General features: G+C 57.0%; 2 protein-coding genes and 1 long non-coding RNA gene across 10 annotated transcripts in view; 2 read left to right on the top strand and 1 right to left on the bottom strand.

The window, feature by feature from the left end:
* The window catches only part of ANGPTL2 (angiopoietin like 2), a 33187-nt gene extending 23687 nt beyond the window's left edge, over positions 1 to 9500 (bottom strand). Inside the window, exon 1 of the mRNA XM_029920467.1 lies at positions 9042 to 9500. The gene's annotated coding sequence lies outside the window, so the exon portion shown is untranslated. The remainder of the gene's footprint in view (positions 1 to 9041) is intronic.
* The window catches only part of RALGPS1 (Ral GEF with PH domain and SH3 binding motif 1), a 242937-nt gene that overhangs the window by 140541 nt on the left and 81075 nt on the right, over positions 1 to 21321 (top strand). The gene's annotated exons all lie outside the window — the stretch shown is intronic.
* Positions 14409 to 15367, top strand: LOC115276442. 2 transcript variants are annotated; one of them, XR_003901938.1, is made up of 2 exons: positions 14409 to 14719; positions 15165 to 15367. It is a non-coding gene; the product is annotated as an uncharacterized LOC115276442 (long non-coding RNA). The 2 variants fall into 2 exon arrangements; XR_003901939.1 differs by lacking the exon at positions 14409 to 14719 and adding an exon at positions 14796 to 14885.

Below are 21321 nucleotides of genomic sequence, written 5' to 3'. Positions count from 1 at the left end.
TGGGAGTGACCAGATAGTGTGGTGGACAGCGGGGCTGGACTCGGTGAGGAGCGCTGACTGTCCCCCACTGCGGAGACACCACAGTTGATCACTCCGCTTCTCAGAGGAGGAACTGGTACCTGTCACAGGAGCTGGGCCCTGAGCAGGAGGTCTGTCTGGCCTCCCCTCCCAGCCCTGAAGCCGCCCTCTGGTCAGATGGGGTCCCGGCTGCCTATCCCAGGATCTCACGTGGCACTGGGCAGGGGTGGGGAAGTGAGAGACGGGCAGACGGCGGGCAGGACCACGCTGCCTTCTGTGCCACATTTCTCGCACTTGTTCAGTTGAAAAGAGCACCACATGTGATCATTAAACCTCCCACAGATTTCCAGGTTCAAGTCCCTTTCCATACACTGTGTCCCATTCAGTGATCCCAACATTCAGAGCTAGTTAGTCGGATCATGCCATTTTCAGGGTGAGGAAGTTGCAGCTCGGGAAGCTGTCTGGTATCTCTCTCAAGATGGCATTGCCAGGGGTGCCACCAGGTGTGAAGTTCATGGTTCTGGGGGTTCCTGTCACTCTTCCACAGGGTCCGGGCTTGGTGTGAGTGACCTGGACCCCGGGGGTTAGAGAAGGAAGGGAAGGAAAAGGGGGCTGAGCTGGGTCCCTAACATACGCTGCTGCGGCCGATCTAGTGAGGCGGTTGTCCCCCCACTTCCGTTTTGTAAATGGGGACACGGATCCCAAACAGGCTAAGTGACTTTCCCAGGAGCGCATGGCAGATAAGAGCCGGAGCTCACCCAGCCGAGGGCTCGGGTCAGCCTGACACCAAGGGCTGTGCTCTTTGCACTGCCCTTGGCTTTAGAGTCATTTGTTTTCCTTAAAGGTTCTAACGCCCCTCTTCAGCTTTTTTGCTCCTTTGGCAGTTCTTAATGGGCAGTAATGAGTGTGTTTACTTTTGCTTTCCTGATATTTATTCAACTGATCGCACCCCAAGAGAAATAACCCTCCCCAGCGTTCCGGCCATCTTCGGCCCGGAGGAGGACTCCGTTCTGATCAAAGTGGTGCTCCTCGGTTTCTTCCTATGACCAACAAAGAAAAGCACTCCCAACTATTTTCCTTGGCTTCAAAATGAAAATAAAAACGATTCTTGAAATTGCTTTTCCACATTGTATTGTGAGGAGTTTCCATTATGTACGGGTTTCCCTCCCTGCAAGTGGAGCTGGTGTGACCGAGCCACGTGAGGCCTCTGCACACTGGGAGGCGGCCTCCCCGGGGCTTGGGTCCCACCCAGCCTCCGGCGGGCACCCCCGAGTGTCCCCGCCTGGCCTGGTGCGGTGGGGCCACACACTGTGTGTCCACATCCCACTCAACACCGCGGCACTGGGGCCCAGGCGTGGGGCCACTCTGTGGGAAGAGTCATTTTTAAAAGATGAAGCTCTGTGTCCTTCCCTGCAGCAGAAGCTGGTGGCCAGAGGGTTAGGAATGAGAAACGTTCAAACACTAAGGATAATAACTACAGTCATTTGTCACTATGACTCAAGTGTTTTATATACATGATCTTACTTGATCTTCCCAACAGCCTCAGGAGGGAAGCCCTGTTATTTCAGGGCTGCCATGCATGGTGGCCCGAGTTGTGCACTGTGCAACTCTAGAGAGCACAGGTCACATTCACAGTCTTTGTCGTTTGGGTATCTATATTACAGCCATTTTCTAATTCCCACAAAGATGCCTTTAAGATGAACAGCAGAACCGACAATTCTCCCTATTTGCAGGTGAGGAAAACTATTGAGATTCTAAGACCATGAGTCATTTTGGCTACAGTCACAGAATTACTAAGTAGCAGAGCCAGTAATAGTACCCCAAAAGATGCCATGCTGAATATATGGAAAGAAAAGTGCTAGAGTGGCAGGCTATTGAAAAGACATTGCTCTCTGACCCCAGCAGGCAAGGGGAGAACAGGAGAGCTCTTGGGATCCCCAGGACTTCCGGCCCCAGGGAAACCTCCAGATTCAAGCCAGCTCTCGGGGTGGTGCCTTATCACCAGTCCAGGCTGTAGTGCTCTGTGAGGGGCTCGCAGACCCCACCCCTCCCTCTGTCGCCAGCCCTGCCCCATCGTTCTGTGATCACAGAAGGCCAAACAGGAGTCCAGTCCAGGGGCCCTGCAGGGGTCCCAAGAAGTGGGCTCTGCCGAGGCAGTACAGGAGTCTGGAGTTGCCACCTGGCCCCAGGTGTGCCCGGCGGGCCCCTGCCACTGGCTTTGGGGAAGCTGGGAACCTGAGCTGTGCTCGAGTGAGTCCATGGGCCTGAGCACGAATCCTGATTGTTAAGGCAACATCAGGACAGAGAGGAAAAATCCCAAAACTTCAGAGTTGACAGTTTTTCCTCTTAAAGCTGGTTGAGTTGTGTGGTGTGTTGGTGGGGTGGTACCCAAACCAACTGGTAATCCAGGATGTGGGAGGGATCCAGATAAAGGAAAATTCCAGAAGAAAGGGCCCCAGAGGGTCCCGCTGACCACATGACCAAAGGCGTAGATAATAACACCCCTCGTTGGTTTGCGGTAAACTCGCTGGGTGCCCAGTGTGCCTTTCTCATCAGCGCTTACCACCCTGTGCGCAGGGCTGGCCCCACTTGAGGCCAGTTATCTTACGGAATTATTAATAGCTTTTACTTTCCAAAGTGTCCTAATTGGGTGCCAGACTATATGGTCCCCTTACACCTAGAAGAGAAGTATCAGCATCTGCATTTTGCAGTAAACCCATGTCCAGAAAGGTCAGGTCACCTGTCTAGGGTCCCTGGGGAAAAACACCAGGCCTGGGATTCAGGTGCCCACTCCCATCAAGATTGTTTCTCTGGCTGGAAGGAACCAAAGATGCCTGTGGGTTTGCTTCATGGCCGGGACACAGATTGCTTCTTAGTCACTGTGGACTGAATCAGTAGAAAATGGCTTTCAGGTCAGTACAAAGGGGAGTTGTGTTGGATATTAGACACAGCTTCCTGGCTGTCCAAGTGGCGAGGCCCCCAAATGGGCATCTAGGATGAGCAGTGGCGTCCTCACCTTAGGAAACCTGAAGGGACTGTGCATCACTTGTCCTGGGTGATTCACTGCCAGCCCTGGGGGCCAGGGAGGGAGCGGCCACATCTCCAGCCGCCATCCCCTCCCAGCCCAGTATCCTGTGATTCATTCCCCATCAGAAGCCGGGTGGGCACCCAAGGAGTCTAGAGCCAGTTCCCAGACCCCACCAGTCAGCTCTCAAATGAGCCGTTTGTCCACCCATCCATCCCCCCATCCCTGAGTCTTCCCCTCTGGCCATGCTACAGCCTGGGTCCAGCCCTGTCTTGGGCGGTGGGAACACAGGCATGGGCCAGAGAAGCAGATAGTGTCGAATCGGACAGATTTGCCCCGAAGAGAGCAGAGGTGGGGAGCGGGGAGGGGGGGGTCTCATGCTCCTGTCGCTGGTGAGCTGCTAGCTCCAGGGAAGGGCTGAGCTCATGGAGAAGCAGGCTGTGGTCATGCCGTGAGATCATAGGACGGAGGGGATGTGGTCTAGGCTGCGGGGAGCTGGTGGCCTTTGCCAGGGGGGACAAGGATGCTGCTGTTGCTCTGTCACGGGGCGTTATTTGGGAGCCGTTTTGAAACTCCCCCAAAGCCCTTTGTGCCAGGAGCCCCGGCCAACAGAGCACAGGCGGGGAAGGTCTGCAGCAGCCATCTCAGAGCCCGGCTTCCGAGTTGGCTGCTGTGTTTCCGGCGTGTCCTCTGGAGCCCTGGAACCAGGCAATGTCACATGAGGGGAAGAAGCCAGGGACTGGGGCACGCAGCCCTGCCCCGGCCTGGCTTCCTGGAGACTTTGGGCCTTGCCTGGAGCTATCCTTCTAGGCCAGGCTGGGTGGTTGGCACCCAAGGCCGCCTTGGTCTGTTGGCGTGGGCTCATCCCTCAAGACCTGGGACAAGCACATTCTGTGCCTGCCTCACAGATCCCAGTGACTCTGTAAGGTAGGGCCTACGCTTATTCTCACGTCACAGACAAAGAGACAGAGGTAAAGGAGGAAGTCCCTTGCCCAGGGCCATAGAGCTACTAAGCGGCGAGGCTGGGCTCAGTGTTGTAGCTGTGTTGTTGTTGTTTTTTTTTAATTTTTAACACTTATTTATCTTTAGAGAGAGAGCAGGGGAGGGGCAGAGAGAGAGGGCGGCACAGAATCCGAAGCAGGCTCCAGGCTCCAAGCCAGCTGTCAGCACAGAGCCCAATGTGGGGCTCGAACCCATGAGCAAGATCATGACCTGAACTGAAGTTAGATGCTCAACCGACTGGGCCCCCCAGGTGCCCTGAGAGCCAGGCTTGTCCACCCTGGAGCCCGGTTGTTTGCCCACACCATCCTAACCGGCCTCCCTGCCCTGGGGTCCGCTCTCCACTGCACTCTGCACAGCAGATGGGGCCCCAGGCCGGTCCTTCTAAAGCTCCCATCTGGTCGTATCAATGTCCTGCTTAAAAACTGAGCCTCTGTGGTCGCGCTCCCTGCCTCTGCTCACACTGTCCTTGTCTGCCGCTGCACCTTCCCCCGTGACTTGCCCGATGCGTTCCTGCCTCCCTCTCTCAGGCGACCTCACAAGTCTGCCTCCCTCGAAGCCACTGTCCGGTGAGGACCCCTCCCCCCCAGCCCCGAAGGGCAGCTGTGGCTGCTTCTGCATCCATCCCAGCACCTAAGACACAGCTCATCTGGTTGCCCGCTGAATACCCAATAGCGAGCATGGCATTTGGATCCCTAAATAGGACTTCCAGGATTTCATTTGTTCGTTGAGCATTTCTCCTGTTCCAGTCACTGTAATGGGTCTGCAGGTAGAGCAGGAGCGAGGTTGGTCCGTGTTCTCAAAGGGCCCACAGTAGTAGTAGGGACAGAGAGCAGGTGCAGCGGTGATCAGTACTCTGATGGGGCGGCTCAGGGGGCCAGAGGGGGGACCAGTCTAGCTGAGGGGCTGAGGCTGGGGGAGCACAAGGTGGGAGTAGAGGCACCCCAGAGGGGCCTTGGCTGCCCCACACAGAGGGGAATTGTGTGGTACCACGGGCTAAGGCTGGCTGGCTTGCTTCATTCATTCATTCATTCATTCATTCCACACATCCCTTCTCTGTCCGGCCCTGACTATTGGAGGTCCAGCAGTGACTAAGAGATACAACCTTTCCCTCGTGGAGGTTGGACCCGGGCCACTTTGGGCAGGACTTCACCCATCGCTGGAGCTCAGCGGGTCCTCGGGCACCTCTCGGCGGTAATGACACACTTCCTTCTGGGCTTTTCCTAGGTGGTCTGGGGCCTGGCTTTCTGGAGGACTAGGCAGCAAGGAGAGGCTGAGGCCCTGGGGCTCCTGGGCCGTGGACAGACCGGTCGGTTTCACCCGAGAGTAGACCTAACACAGTAGCTCAATTGTGAGCGGCCTGGCTCCCCCCACCCGACATGTGAACATTTCTGTGATCAGAATATGTCTTGCCATTGATGTACCCATGTAGCGGGACATTGTCATGTTTTGACTGCCACCGCCTCCCACCCCCAGCTGTTATTAAGTCAGTCATATGGTTTACAGTTTGTAAGAGAGAATACGGTTTTGTCACTGAAGCTACCCTCGGCATGAGGTTCTGATGTGACCTATCTATCACCACAAACTCCAAGTCACTAGTGGCTGAATAACCCTTCTATTTGGGGCATTTTCTATAAATTCACAGAAAAGAATGCTGCTCATTGACTTGCTTCATTCTCCACATTTCCCCAGTGTGGGTCTGTCCAGGATGGCAGCAGGCTGGGGTAGAGGGAGTCTAGATCTAGGTTTGAATCCTTGCTTTTTGGCCCACTAGCGGGGAGACTGCTGGCAGAGGTGCTGTGGCCTCTGCACCTCAGTTTCCTCCTCTGTAAAATGGGGACGGCACCACCCCCCTCTGTGCCACATGCCCCCGTCTTTGCGGGTCTGTCTCTGTTTTACATTTGTATGACTGTTAGCTTCACCTTCTGGCTCCTTCCACTGGGCTGAAGGCCCTAACAGAGCCCCTCCTCATCTGCTGTCTGTTGAGGCCATTTCCGATGAAATGGACTGTGATTCAGAGAGGCCGGAAGCTGGATGGACCTGCCCAGGGCCGGCTGCTGCTGCTTGTTCTAGCGTAGCTGTCGGTTGCTGTCTCCCTGATGTCTTGTCAAGATTGCTCAAGTGTGGGCCCCTGCAGACTGTGAGGGCCTGCGCTCTGATGCCGCAGCCCGTGGCGTCTCCACGTAGGGACATAGGAAGCACACGACTGGTCTCAGGCGCAGGGACGAGTGCTTGCCCGAGGCTCCGCCCCTCCGAGCTGGCGCCTGGGTCCCGTGGAGCCGCGCAGCCTGTGGAGGCTCATCTGCGGGAGGCGGCGATAATGCCTGTCTGTCTCAGAGGCAGGCTCCTTTGACCAGCAAGGGATGCATCGAAATCGGGGAGGCACATGGTTTTCAGATGGCGTGGTGTAAACATTCTAGAACAGACTTGGCTGCCGGGGGACTTGGTGACGGTCAGGAAAAGAGCAGTCAGGACACCTTGAACAGAGCAGTGGAGTGAGTTGGGGAAAGACATAGACTTGGGAGCTACACCCACATGATCTCCGACTGCGTGACCTTGGACGAGTTACTTAACATCTCTGAGCCTTAGTTTTCTCGGCTGAAAAACGGGACGCTAAAACTGGAGTTCATTGAGGGTTGTATTGAGGCTGAAATAACGCATTGCCTCACTTTGCTGAGCAGGTACTCGGTAAATCACTGTGGGATGAGGGGTGGACGGAGAAACGGCTTCGCTGCTGCCCATGAGCCGACAGCGGTGCAGTCCCACATTTTGTCTGTTCCACCACGACTGCCGTTATTGAGGAGGGATTAATTCGATTTCTGCTCGCCCGGCCTGTGAGGTCAATCAGAGCCTCTGCCCGGCCTGGGCAGGGAGCGCAGGGAGCCGCCACGGCCCCGGGCTGGAGCGGGGCAGCGGGCAGCTGCTGCAGCCCCAGAGGCCTGTGTTACAGCAGCGCGTGTTTAGCGTTGGCTTTCAAACTGCTTCCAAGAGTTCGGGGAATCCACTGAGAGCTCTGGGGGCCACAGGAGAGAGGACGACCAGTGTCAGCTGGTGTAAGACCCACCGGCTTGGCTGCCATGTGGTCAGGCTTGGTGATGGAGATGGAGTGGGGGGAGGGGTCCTTGCCTCTCCCTCCGTACCCCCAGGACAGGTCCCGCATTGGTCTCTGTGCTCCGTAGACCCCCTTCGGCCTGGAGGTAGCTCATTTCCTCACCTACTGCCAGAACTGGCAGGAGACCAGCAGGCCGATGAGCAGTGCCCATGTAGGGGGAGGATGCTCTTACTGTAAGGTTGGGGTCAGATGTACCCAAGGTCCTCTCGTCGGTGTGTCTGACCCCCCTTAGTGTGGACAAATGGACATGGTACCGTTCAGTCCAGACATAAAGCCCCCCTCAGCCTCCTGGGAGGACCCCGAGTGTGGGTGGTGGTAGTGGACCCCACACGGGCTCGGCCTCATGGGATTTTCCAGCAGCCCTAGCGGGATGTCCAGGATAGAGAGAACCTGGGTCCCTGCTCTTCCGTCTCTGCCCCTCTGATTGTCGTGGTTCACGACACTCAGTGACTAACGTTTTCTCAGGGTTTGCCACACAGCAGGCACTGCCTTCCCACGTGCTCCTCCTAGAAAGCAGTGGAGCTGGGTTCAAGTCCTGGTGACGACCCGTACTAACCACGCGGCCTTGGGCACATCACGTAACCTCTGTGCCTCAGTTTCCTCACCTACGCAACGGTGATGAACGGTAGTACCTGTGTCATGGGGCAGTTGTGAAGATGCCCTGAGCTGGTTAGCGTCGGGCTCAGGATGAGTGCAGCCTAAATGTTAGCCGTTACTACGCGAAGGGTAGTATTATTATCCCGGTTTGCAGAAAAGGAAACAGGCTTAGAGAGGCCAAGTGTTCTTAGCCAGAGTCCCACGGCTCCTGAGTAGAAGAGGCAGGATTTGAACCTAGGGCATGACTAGGGCATTACTCTGCTTCAATTTGTAAAAATGCTCATGGGAATGTGGGGAGCATTTGGCCGGCGTGGGCAGTGGTCTTCTCGGCCTTCCCCCGAGCGCTGGTGAGTGGAGAGCCTTTCCTAAGTAACCGAACTGGCCCCTGGGAGCGCTCATAATCCCACAGCCCGGGCAATAGCTGACCCGTGACACACATATCACAGAAGGAGAAGGGAGGGATCAGTGAAGAATTTCTGTTTGGAAATGTTATCTAATGCTGAGTGCTTTCAAGGGACTCGGAATGTGGAGTCCGCGCTGTACCCCCTGCTCGGGGGTACCGAGGAAGCCTGATCCTCCCTTATTTCCCTGCTCCATACAGCCTGCTGGAGACCTGGGCTCCTGTCCGGTGCTCAGCGGGCTCAGGCGTCCGTGGACGTGTGGGGAAAGCCAGGGCAGAGCCCCAGCAACGGAAACCTCTAGCTAACATGCCCCCTCTGGTTCTGGACCCCTTGGGTGCTGTCCTGCCCCAGCTGAGGGGCGAGCAGAGGCTGCTGGGTTACAGGGAACTTTCTGAACAAGGGTTCCCGGCTCTGGCCGGACAGGATTTACTTTTGCTTTTGCCTCAGCATAGTGTCTAGCCAGGGTGCATGGGAACCCAAAACTTAAGAACGACTTCCCATGTCCTTGGGCTGCCCGTCCCCGCCAAGCACACACCTACACACAGGCACACGCTCACGCACGCACCCCGGCTGTCAGGCCGTGCCCAGGAGCCGCCTGCCTTCACCCCAAAGGCTCTTTGTCTGAGGCAGAGTGGGGCTTGCCGAGGAGGCCCCGGAGCCCCAGCCCGCGGTCTCACGCCCCCAGAGCAGCCACCCTCTGCCCAGGGGTCCGCAAGTCCCACCCCAGGAGATGCCGTGTTTGGCTCCAAGTGAAAGCAGAGTGACCCCCTCTGGGGCCCAGCTGCACACACCCCCAGCTGGAAGGGTCAGGGTTCGTGAACCCCCAGACCCGGGGTCAGCCTCTGCCTCTTGCCCCCTGTCTCTTGGTGCCACAGTGCTGGCCCCTTACCTCTTCACTCCCGCTTGGCGTCCCGGGGCAGCTCCTCACATGCTTTACCCCAGCCGTCAGCAGGGCAGCCTGTCCATGGCCTCCAGGAGGGGTCCCCGAGTCACAGGCCGGACTGGCCGCCGAGCAGCCCTGCCTCACTGGCCTCTGCTTGCTCTCCTCTGCTCCACAGCCGGGCTTGGGCCAGGGATGGGGCGGGGGCCGGCGGGGGGTCCTGCTGGGGCTGCCTACAACCTGCCTCCTTTCCCGGCGGGGGCCGGCGGCTGCCTCAGTGCCATGCTCTGCAGGTCCGGGACTCGGGCAGGACGGCTCGGAGCTCGGGGTCCGTCCTCAGGCCGTCTACAGCAGCCTCATTTGAACTCCCCACTCCTTTGTGGAGCCTTTACATGCTGCCGGAGGAAACTGTGAGCACAGCCTGACCCTGGTTGGCTGCAGCCACTTCTCTCCACCCACCAGTGCAAGAGGATCCCCCAGGCCCCAGAAAGGCTCCGGGCCTCCCCTCAGCCCCAGACAGAGGCGGGCCGCCCGGTGATGTCACACTAGCTCCGGCCCCAGCTGGCCCGGCCCCTCCTGCCCCAGCCCGCTTTGGCGGCCCCCCCTTCCCTGGCAGAGCAGCCTGGCCCGCCCGCCCCTAGCGCTCTGCCGAGGCCCAGAGCTTCCTCTCCGACTCAGGTAGTGGGCTCAGATCTGCACCAGCCGCACCGGCAGCGGGGCACAGGTCCTCCCCCTGGATGACTCCCTCCCCCCTGCCCTGCCCTCACGGGACCCCAGATGGGCAGGCAGGGCAGCCCTGCACAGACGGCCTCTCCCACGGGCGCCCTTTGCAGAGGCCTTGCTCTCACCTCTAAGCCCTGGGGAGGGAGCCTGAGGCCATCTGCACAGAAGCCAACAGGATCTGTGCTGACAGCTCACAGGAGGCAGTGGCCCAGGACCCTGAAATAGCACCAGTTTGGGGCATGCACAGAAATGCCTGTCACTTCCCACCTAGAGGACTTGATTAAGTCATGTCACCCATCTGGCATCCCTTTCATGCATCGGTAAATGAACTCAGACCAGTAACCTACCTCTACAGACTCCGTGGGGTCGTGCAGGGCAAGGGCACCTCAGTGGGCTGGACTCAGCGCTCGGGACTCAGGCGGGCCAGGGGTCACGCTCCCAGACCCCTGTGGTGACCTCGCATGGGGCTCTTCGAGAAGCACATAATGGGAGTCCCCAGTCAGAGTCTGTGACTGTTCATAGAGTCAGAGCAGAGAGGGGAAGACAGCCCTGGACCCCCATGAAGTGAGCAATTCTATAAGCTTGTCCACACCGGCAGGCCGAGGAGGGAGGCCGGCGAGCACCAGGAAGGGCACGGCCGGGGCAGGTTGTGGCTCTGCCCGCGCCGCAGTGGTGGGAGATACTGGTGGTGACTCTTCTTTCCTCTTTAAAAACGTTGAGTGATGGGGCGCCTGGGTGGCTCAGCTGGTTAAGTGTCCGACTTCATCTCACGGTTTGTGGTTCGAGCCGCGCATTGGGCTCTGTTATTCAAAAATGAATAAACATTAAAGAATAAAATTTTTAAAAATGTTGAATGATGAGGGTGGGGGTGGTGACACTTGGGTACAAATCGGGAGAGACTCTTCGCCAGGGCTCCCCCGGCCCTCGGGCGTAGCGGGCAGCGCTGCGGTGTCCTCCACGCCTCGGGATTGCCGCCCCCCTTTGCAGGGAGCAAACTTCGTTTCCTGCCGCTGCCTCTTGCAGCCGGCTCAGAATCCCTCCCTTTTCCGTCTGTCAGTCCCATTTCTTTTTAGAAGGCGAGTCCTCACCAGAAGACCTCAGTATCTTACAGGCTATGACATTAGCCAGATGGTAGGAATGGACAGAAACGCTCCCCACAACTACTGTGGGGGGTCCCTGTGCTTGGCACAGAAGCCATGGGAGGTGGGGAGAGGGGGGTCAAGATCAGCAGAAGTACAATGATGGAGCTGAATCCTTCTTCTGGAGCAGCAGCCTGTCAGCCCCGAGGCTGGCCTGTGTCCTTCTCTTTCCCTTCCTCCTCCTCTCTCTGTCTCTCTTCTCCAGGATGTGTTTATTGGGAAGCAGCTCTGAGCCGTCCTCACAGAGCCTGCAGTCAGGAGGGGAGACAGACAGACCGACGCGGGAGAAGTGCTGGGTACTCCGCGGGGATCTAGGCAGGAGGCCAGATTAAACCTGGCTGGGCAGTCGGGCAGGCTCCCGGGGGAGGTGGTGTTTCAGCTGGAACCTGAGGGGTGGGAGAGAATTAGCAGGTGTGGGTTGGAGAGACAGTGGTTCTGAGCAAAGGCGATAGTGTGTAAGGACCGGGTGGCAGATTGGCCCCAACAATCAACAATATCTCCTGGTCCAAATTGAGACCTTGACACTCCCCCCATTGAGAGGTAGGGCTTCTGTCCCCTCCCTTTGCATCCGGGTGGGTTTGTGACTTACGTATGACCAGTAGAATGCAGTGGAAATGACACTACCTGCTCTCCAGGGCTGGGTGAGAGCAGACGGCGCATCTTCTGTCTTGTTTGCTGGGACTCTCTCTTGGAGCCCTGAGCCAGGCTAGGCCCTGAGAAATCCCGCTGCCCGCAAGTCGCCGGGCACGGGCCATGTGCGGCATGGGCCCCAGCTGCCAGCCAGCATCAGCCCCCAGATGTGTGAGGAAAGCTGCCTCCCTGTGATTCCAGCCACGCGTCGCCCCCCAGCTAGAGCCTTCCTACCGAGGCCCCAGACCTCGAGAGCCGAGCCGAGCCGCCATCCCATCCCCTAGCTGAGTCCCTGACCCACAGAATCCATGCGGGCATGAAAACGGTTGTTCTGGGCTGCTGCGTTTTGATGGTCATTTGTTACACAGCAGAAGTAACTGGAGGAGTTAGGGGCAGTTCCTCCTGGGGCTGAGAGAAGTGCATTTGGCTGAGGGGAGGAGGGGAGCGAAGCAGAAGCTGAGCCTTGTCAGCGGCGGGACGTTATCCAAGGACGATGGGAAGCCACTGAAGGGTTCTGAGCACCTTGCTTTTATTTCTGAAAGGCCCCGTCAATGACGGAGTAGAGACGGGATTGGTGGGAGCCGCAGGTAGGCGTCCGGAGCCGGTGGGGCTGCAGCTGTCCTGGTGAGAGAGGCGGTGGGAGGCAAGGGGACTCACTGGGTCCGGGGGAGTTCCCAGGACCCCCCACCCTCGGGAACCGGGGCAGCCCAAGTTCCTGATGACTAGAGAAAATCTGCTTTCACAATTCAAAGTCCCTAGGACCCCATCACGTCGGGGAGGCACACCAGGATGGCCGTGCCCTGTCCCCTGGTTGCACCTCCCTGGCCCCTGTGGTGGCCTTGGGCAGCCAAGGATGCTGCTAGAGAGTCTGAGTTATGGAGTCAGATTCTGGTTGTAGCACTCAGGAGTACCATGCCTCAGTGTCCTCATCTGTAAAACAGAGATGTTACAAGGACTGGCCTCCTAGGGCTCTTGAGAGAATTCAGTAAGACGTGACACATTAAGTGTAGCACACACTGGCTAGTACACAGTGCACCCTCGGGTGCCCATGGTCATTTCCATCCACTCCCTCTCCAGGCCGTGAGTTCCCCCTGCGCCAGGGCAGGTGTGGGTGTCGGCCGTACCAAGCTCTCCTTCTGTAAACCCAGGACAGCAGAGGGAATAAATGAGTGACTGGCTGGGGAGGATGAGGGGCCGTGGCTCAGAGTCTAACAGGCCTGGGCTCAGACCCCAGCTCTGTCGGCAACCTGGGCAACCTTCTTATTTTCTTGCAAACTTTGCTGCCTCATTAAGACGACAACAACAATAACGAGAAGGGTGCCCGGGTGGCTCAGTCTGTTGAGCATCTGACTTTCGATTTCAGCTCAGGGTCATTGCGATCGAGCCCCGGGTGGCTTGAGATTCTCTCTCTCTCTGTGTCTCTGTCCCTTGTCTCTCTTTCTCCCTCTGCGCCTCCCCGGATACGCGCTCGCTCTCTTGTGCACACGTTCTCTCTCTCTCTTTCTAAAAATAGAAGTAAGTCAAAAAACCTTAAATATTCACTAGTCCTTTTGGCTTGGCAGGACTCGAACCCCGAACTCCATCTTTGAGGCAGCTGCCCAACTCCCTGCTTCCCAGCTACTGCTTTCTTCTGGACTCCTCAGAGTCTCTGCGTGTCTACGATTTAGGGATTAACTAAGGAGTTGAGGGCAATTTGTACAGTAATTTCAGAGCTCCGCCTTCCTTAGCTATCTCCCTTCTGGCACTTTCCCCTTCACTTTCCATCCTCGATGTCCAACCTCGTTCTCTTTTTCCCAGCCAGAAGTACTGCCGCGTTCCGTATCGGTTCCGTCCTCCTGCATATCACCCGGAACCGGAAGAGTGCTCGTGTGCTTCCCGCCTCTCAGAGAGCCCGTGTCCTCTAGTTTCTGCTGCTCTGGGTGGTTCTCAAGTGCTTTTGAGCAGCTGTCTCTGTATACTGTTCAGATCTCATCGTTGTTGGTGACCAGGGAGTTAGTTCAGTACGGTCCACTCTTCCATTTTGGTACCTGGAACCCCCACATCCCAAATGGATGTGTCTTCTCCCCCAGGCCTCCAGCACTCCCGCTGCTGCCGGCGCCCTCAGCAAACCCGTCCAGGTGGTTGGTGCTGGTTCATTCAGTTCTCCGCCCTCCCTCCGCCCTCCCTCCTCTTGGCCATGGTCTGTTGGGAAATATCAGCCTCCAGTAATTCAAAGATTGACTCAGCTCAGTGTGCCCTCCTGGCACTGCAAGAAATGTGTTGTTTTCACAAGCCCCTTAGACAGCTGCTTGTGGTACGCTAGGCATCAAGCGCCACGGTTTCTTTTTTTTTTTTAATGTTTATTTATTTATTTTTTTTTTTGAGAGACAGAGAGAGACAGCGCGAGCAGGGGAGGGTCAGAGAGAGAGGGAGACACAGAATCCAAAGCAAGCACCAGGCTCTGAGCTAGCTCTCAGCACGGAGCCCAATGCGGGGCTCGAACTCATGAACCACGAGATCACGACCTGAGCTGAAGCTGGACGCTCAACCGACTGAGCCACCCAGGCGCCCCAAACTCCACGTTTTCTAGACATCATTTTTTCTCCTCTCATAACGTGTGAGGGAAGTGTTCCCCCCCCTCTTCTACAAAGACCGAGGCTCAGCAACATGAAGGTCCTCGCGCCAGGCCACACAGCTCAAGGTACTGCGACTGGGATCAAGACCCGCATCCAAACTAGCAGGCACACAGCTGGCCTGAAAACAAATAGCATCTCTTTAATGCAAACATACTTTTTCTTGTTTTCAGGTCTCTGAAATCGGGAGGCCTCTTAAAGTGAACAGCATGTCAGGGGCTAACTGGTAGCGCTTGTTTCTTTTCTCACTAGAACGGGACCTTGTTAGCAGTGGATGACTTCTCAGATTGAAGGTCAAGGAAGTATGGCCGTGTTAGCGCTGGGGCTCCAGTGAGGCTGACCCGTGCTGGGGCACGAAGAAACAGGTCCCCTCCTCTCCTGGTTATCGGGTCTTGGAGAGGCCTGGGGGAGTGTCATCAGGAAGCCTGTGGAGCTGCCAGAGGCCTCCCTCCCTCCAGATTTAATTCAACAGCTGCCTCTAAGCCGAGACAGAGCCAGCGGGTCCCCTCTCCTGGAGACGCTGTGGCCGGGTCGTGTGACTTGCCGCCCCACGGGCGGGGGAGCCACGTGCTCCTTGGAGCTGGTGAGGAGTCTGGAGACGCGCTTATGGGGAGATTCTAAGGCAGCGCCGCCATGCATGCTGCACTGCCGAGTGTCACCGAGGATGTCCCCGCACCTGGAAAGCCCTTTGAGGGCACCGTGTCTGTTAAGTGCTTGTCAAACAAATTTATCCAAGATGTCAGCTCGGGGTGCGTGCTCGGTTACAAAGTACCTTTGAGAGCCTATCGCTGGCTCGTGTCTGACCCGTGTCATGGCCACCTTCCCACCCCACCTGCCAGAGAGCAGACGCAGGGCGGCCCTTCCCTCAAGTGCAGACATCACCTAATGGTCGAACGCATTTGCTGTTCAGTCAACAAATATTTATTAAGCTCCATCTGAGCACCAGAGTTTGGGCTCCAGGTCAATTTGCCCAAAGCCAATTTGCTGAGATGTTTAGTTGACTGGTTTTCATTTTGTCTTTGTAACAGTCTTGTCAGGAATGTTCAACTGGCCTCATCTGCCCTCCTCTTGCTGCAGCTGACGCGGGGGCCTGTCCCCAAGAGGGGAGCCTGAGGAGCAGAGGGAAGAGAGGCTTCATTTTAGCATTGTATCGTCATAACAAACACTTCTCAGCAATTTTCCAAAGCTGTTTAAAATCATCTTATCCGCCATAAAAATTTTAAAAACTGTTGCTTTTTGGAACACTGCGTTGGACAGGACCGGTGCCCCGAACGGGAGATGAGGGGGGGCCTGGGGATGGTTTTCAGGTCCGAGGGGGAAGGCCAAGCCCCCGTGCACACACCTGGCCGTGCTTGTGTCCCAAGGAGTGGCCAAGCTCCTGCTGATCTTGCTCATCTTTCCTGGGGCCTGAAGAGGCCGCCAAGCAGATAACTGAGGGCTCCTGTCCAGAGATGGATGAGGTGCGCTTCCCAGGCCTGAGACCAGGGTGGGGGCACCAGGCGGGTGACCGGTGTCAGCAGAAGGCCCAAGGGCAGAGCCTGGGACTGTCCCGCCCTGGGCTCTGTCTAGAGCCTCTCCCTGGAGGACCAGCACATAGAGGCCCGTGATAGATGTCTGCTGCGTGGCTGCGTGGGAATGCGATCCTTCGAAACAGGCTCTCTGTGTCACATCCAGGGGTTCTGACTCAGCGTCTTGGGGCTAAGGGCAAAACAGTGCTATTTGGGAGTCTGGCTAGAAGCAGAAGGGAGAGGGGACCCAGGGTAAGAAAGACAGCCTCCGTGCCATTGTGAGGCCGCGCCCAGACCTCTGAGGGGCTACGCCAGGCCTGCCCCAGGCTGGCTGGGGGGGGGGTCCCCTATAACTCCTACTCCACTGTTCTGGCTCCCAGCTGCCCCCGCCTCAGCCCTGCCCTCTCCCCTTCCCACCGCTCTGTCTGCCAGGCAGGTGCAGGAAGGGGGCAGTACCCATGCTCAGTGTTCAGGGCCGTCCTGCCACACGCGGCTGGGGCTGCAGAGGCACATCTGCTCGGATTGCTGGCGTGTGCAGGTGGATGATGGTCGTGTTCCCGGCATTAGCCCCTCCCCTCCGCACGGCCGGGCCGGGTCCCATTTGTTATCTCCCTTGAGCTACGCAGTAGGCCTGGGAGGGGGAGGGCAGCGATGGTTTCCTCTTACAGATAAGGAAGATGGGAGTGTGACAGTGTTAGGTCTCAAGGACTGTCCTCATTTGTTGTTTCCCGGGTACCTGGCATTGTGCCTGCCATGTGCCTTGTCCTGCCGAATCTCCCCGGCACCTGCGGCGGGCAGGGCTCCCAGCGGCTGGGGGAAGGCTCCCATCAGCCTCAGGTGCTTCGCCTTCTGAGCTCCTTCCTCCACTAAAAATATGAAAACTCACCTTCTATGACCGCACTAGTCCAAGACAAATACGTTAATGTGGAGTATTAAAGCATTTGCTGGTCTAAAGTTTTACTCTTTATTCTCAGTCTAAAAGAAGTTAGAACATTTCTGGGAGCCCCCCAAAGGCTTGTGAGCCGTACGCACTGTGCATGCGGTGCCCAACGGATAACTCAGCCCCAACTGTCAGGCCCTGCTCCCTTACCCACAAACCCCAAATCCAAAAGTTCTACAAAAACAGCAAGCCTCTTTTCGAAAGTTTGGCTCAAATTCATTTGGAGGCAAAATCTGACTTGAATCGACGTGAGGTTCTGTGTCGTCCTCAAGCCGCTTAATATCCCCACCCAGGTGTCTAGGGAGCCGCTCCGACTCTGCGGCGCGGTCAGAGGACAGGCGGCCTCTGCACCACATCACATGCTGACGTTGGCTGTCGCCTCCCCCGCCCCCCAGCGGACGCCTTTGTCTGCTCCCTGCTCTCCTCTCCTGGACCATAAGCTCCTGAGGACAGGACCATGTTAGGTTCATTTCATGAATGAAGATATTAACCATTTCCCCATGAATCCATCATTTCTTTTTTTCTCAAAGAGCCCGGAGGGATCAGCCATTCACAAGTTTATAGCTGGGGTCCAAACCCATTGTGAGCGTGTGATTAGGACGGTGCAGTCCCTGGCGTGTCGCTGGAGCTGCTCCCCAGAAGCAGGTGTGAGGGAGATGTGCATCCGGGTCCCCGGAGGAAGACGTGGGAGACAAGTTCCGGGGAAGCAGTAACCCTGGCCGACCGCTCCTGGCTCGCAGGCTCGGCGCTAGCCGGTCACGTCAGTGTGTTTGGAACCAGTGTGTTTGGTAGGAACAGCTGTATGTGGTGAGAACCTTCACGGTCCTCCTTCGAGGGCTGAGAAAGTTCGGTTAGAGAGCCCAAGTAGCCTGCCGGAGGGCGTGCAGTGAGAGGGAGCTGCTTTCACGGCGCTCGGGGGACACTGAGGCGCATGCCGTGCTGAGGCAGGAGACGTGGGGCCGGGTGATCAGCTGCCACCGAGCGCGGCGGAAGGCCTGCCCGCCATCCCTGTGTGGGACCCCCATCCAGCTGTCCCACAGATGTTTATGGAGTATCTGCATGCGCCAGACGTGAGATCATTTGAAAGACTGATGGGACCAGTTCGTGGACTAGGGAAGGATGGGGTGGGTGGGGGCAGATTCATGTCTGCTCCACAGGGCGTCGAGGGGCGTTTCTGAGAGGGGCTGTTCTGAGAGGAACAGCGCATGTGGAGTCCGTGGGGTAGCAACGAGCTCAGGCTGTTTGAGGAACGGAAAGGCCAGTGTGACCAGGCAGAAGGGACAAGCGGGGGCGTGCGGATTGGGGGACAGGTGACGTGAGAGGGGCAGGCCGGGGCAGGTCCTGTGAGGCCCCTTGGGCCAGGTGAGACCTTGGGGTTTTATCCAGAGTGTGGCACAGGCCCCTGGAGGGTTGTAAGCAGGAAAACATGCTTTGTTTTGAGTTTTCTCAGTGTCCCTCTTGGTGGTCCAAGGGGACAAAGAATGGAACTCAGAAGACCATTAGGAAACTGGAGGGGCTGTCAAGGTGCGAGGCCAGGTGATGGGCACCAAGGCAGTGCTGAGAAGACAGTGAACAGTGGGCAGAGTCAGATTTTGGCGGAAGAGTTGACAGGAACCCAACATGACTCTAATATGGTAAGGATCAAGCTGTACTTTTTAGCACCTTGAAGATGTGCCACTTAGGCACCCTAGAAACAAAGCTCTGAGAGCAGAGTAGGGACCCACAGCTTGGACTTTCATGTCGTGTTGGGCAGTGTGCACCCTGCACAGCTGTACATGACAGTCCTGACCACATCCAGCACTGACAGTTGGGCACTGTCCTCCAGGAGTGTGGGGGAAACAGGTGGCAGCAGGGAGTTGGAGCAAGGAGGTGCCACCCCAGACACCCCCAGAAACAGTCGGGGCAGTTGGGAATGAGGTTGAGGGACCGCAGTTGTGCTGGGAGAATCTAGAGATCATGCTTGAATCGCGGTGAATCTTCTCACATGCCGAAGCAGACCGGAAGAGCCTTGTGACATAGCCCACTTCTTGAACTAGTTTGTTCTCATCCTTGAGGTGGCTCCTGACACAGGTGCCAATATCTGGAGACGCACAGAGAGCCCAGGGTCTCCTTGGGCTTGCCAGGAATTGCTTTCAGCAGAGATCCATAGGTCTGCGGCCCCAAACCTGGATGGGGGCGCTTTGCAGCAGGCACCGTCAGGGAGACCCAAGAACTTTAAGTGTGGCCCTGGAAAAATGAGGAGGGAATGTTCCTGCATCTTCCCTGGTTAAGGACTCCCAGGCCTGCCCTGGGTTCTCCAATAGCAGGTCGGGGGTGGGTCATTTCAGGGACACCCACTCAAGGCCCTGCAGGGAGTAAGGGCAGTGGGTGCACAGGCCTCCGTCAGTCCCAGGAGCCTCCAGACCATCCACCGGCCTCCCTCTCACCCTCCCTGCGCCCGCCCAGATAGATCCCAGCCCTGAGGCGGAAACCCTGGGGGGCAGGGGGCAGGTTTCCCTGATCACTGGTCACTACCTCCTTGACGCTGCCCTGGTATTTTCCAGTTGCTGCCCCACATCTGCTCTCTGGCACCCTGCCTTGTGCCCAGTGGCTGACCTGGCTGGATTCCCCCAATGGGCCCCCTTACCTTCTGGCTTTGGGTGGGGTTTGGCCAGTGGCAGGTGCCGGCAGGAGCGGAAGGGGTGAGAAGGAATCGAGGACAGGTGCACTGCCAGCTCCCTCCCCGCAGGACCACGGCCGTCTTGGTGCCGTGGGAGTCGGCTGGCCTGGCTTTGGGCTGCCTTTCCCTCCTATTAAGCGTGCGATTTCTGGGATGTACTTGTCCTCTGCCTCTGCTTCCTCATCTAAAACCTGGGATAGCGGGCGCCTGGGTGGCTCGGTCGGTTAAACGTCTGACTTCAGCTCAGGTCATGATCTGGCAGTTTGCAAGTTCGAGCTCCGTGTCGGGCTCTGTGCTGACAGCTCAGAGTCCACCTCTAGTCCTCTGTCACCCTTTCTCTCTGCCCCTCCCCAGCTTGCATGCGCGCGCACTCTCTCTCTCAAAGATGAATTAACATTTAAAATAAAATAAGATAAAATAAAATAAAATAAAATTAAATTAAATTAAATTAAAACTGGGATAGCAATACTACCTGCCCAGGATAGCTGGGGGAAGTAAGTGAATTAATGTGCAGATACCCTAGGGCAGTGCCTGTATGCAGTAGGTGCCCCATAGATGCTGGCCCTCTTTAGTAAGCTGGAGCCCCATTATCTTGGACTTCCAATGCATTTGGGTCTTCTGAAGATCACGGATTTATTTTAGTATCTCTCCAGAGTCCGTTAGCTCCCCTTTTTGGTTTGCCTGCCCGTGTCCCCAGAGCCAGCCCCACAGTCTGCAGCTGGCTTCCCCAAGGAAGGCCATTCCCTCAGCACAGGGAAAGCAGGCTTCCGGAAGGCCCACGTGTCCACAAGAATTCGGAATGTTTATTGAGCACTCACTCATCTTCCCCACAGCCCTGGGAGGCAGGTCCTTTTGTTATTTTGCCATTTTCAGGTGCAGAGCCTGAGGCTTAGGAAGTTGCCTGACTTGCCCACAGCCCCACCCTGAGCAAGTCCGGCCCCTCTCGGCTCCCAGATCATGTGCCTCTGTCACAGACCCCAGGGACCAGGTCGTTTCGGATAATCAGACCAGAAAGCTGTGAGGTGTTTCCTTAATCATCTGATGTTTACATTTTTTTAAATCCATTCTTAAGTTTTTCACACCGACTCGCACACGCACACACACGTGAGCCCTGGCCTCCGTGAATCCTGGTGAATCACGATGCTGGCCTCTGCGCGGTGACTCAGGCATCTCCGGACACTGACTTTACTGCAGGCACAGGGCGGAGGGCACCGTGGGCCCCGTCAGCCCCGCGGGCCCCAGGCAGCTGTGCTTCTTGTTGCCTTCCTGGCTCTTCCGCCCATGGCAGCGACCTCCCTCCCTGCCTGGCCTCCCCGTTCCTCTCCTGGTTTGTTGCTTCTTGCCAGCGGAGTCCCAGAAACCCAGCCCGAGCACTTCTGACCCAGAGGGTCCAGGCCCCACACTCGTCTCAAGGGCTCTCCTGTGGGTCACATCCGTGATGCTCAGTGCCCGAACTTGATCGCACCGATTTCGGGAGCACGAGAGCTGTGGCCTTACAAATACCTACCATCTGTTACACACTCAGTGCATGCCTGGCGTGCGGGGAGGAGGTGCTTTTACATGGATTATTTCATCAGAATCCTCAGAAACAGAACCTTCTAGGAGGATTGATTCTGTCTTCCATTTTAAGCGATGAGGGAGTTCGGGCTCGGAGAGGCTAGGGAACCTACGCACAGCTACACAGGCAGTCAGCGGCAAAGCCAGGATTTGGATCTGGGCCCGTCTGAATCCAGAGTAAGCAATTGTCAAAGGCTTTGAGTTCTCCGACTTCCCAGCAGTGTGAGGGTGGGCAATTTAGGAGACCCTCCCTGACCCTCCCTCCTTCATGTCAGTGCTGTGCATTCCCAGAACTATGATGAAGGCGGGGACAGATGTCGTGTGCTTGGCTCCTCGTGGGCACTCAGTGTTGCGTTCCCCGGGCTCGTGACTATAGCGCATCTCAGATCAGTGGTCCTCAAGCTTTCGGGGCCTCAGAATCACCTGAGGGCTTGTTGAAGCACCGTTTGCCAGGCCCCACCTCACACTTGCCCGATTCTGCAGGTCTGGGGTGAAGCTTGAGAATTTGTATTTCTAACAAG

This window comes from Suricata suricatta, chromosome 13 (genome assembly GCF_006229205.1).
Source record: "Suricata suricatta isolate VVHF042 chromosome 13, meerkat_22Aug2017_6uvM2_HiC, whole genome shotgun sequence".
NCBI lineage: Eukaryota > Metazoa > Chordata > Mammalia > Carnivora > Herpestidae > Suricata > Suricata suricatta.
This window is presented reverse-complemented; position numbering and strand designations above follow the sequence as displayed.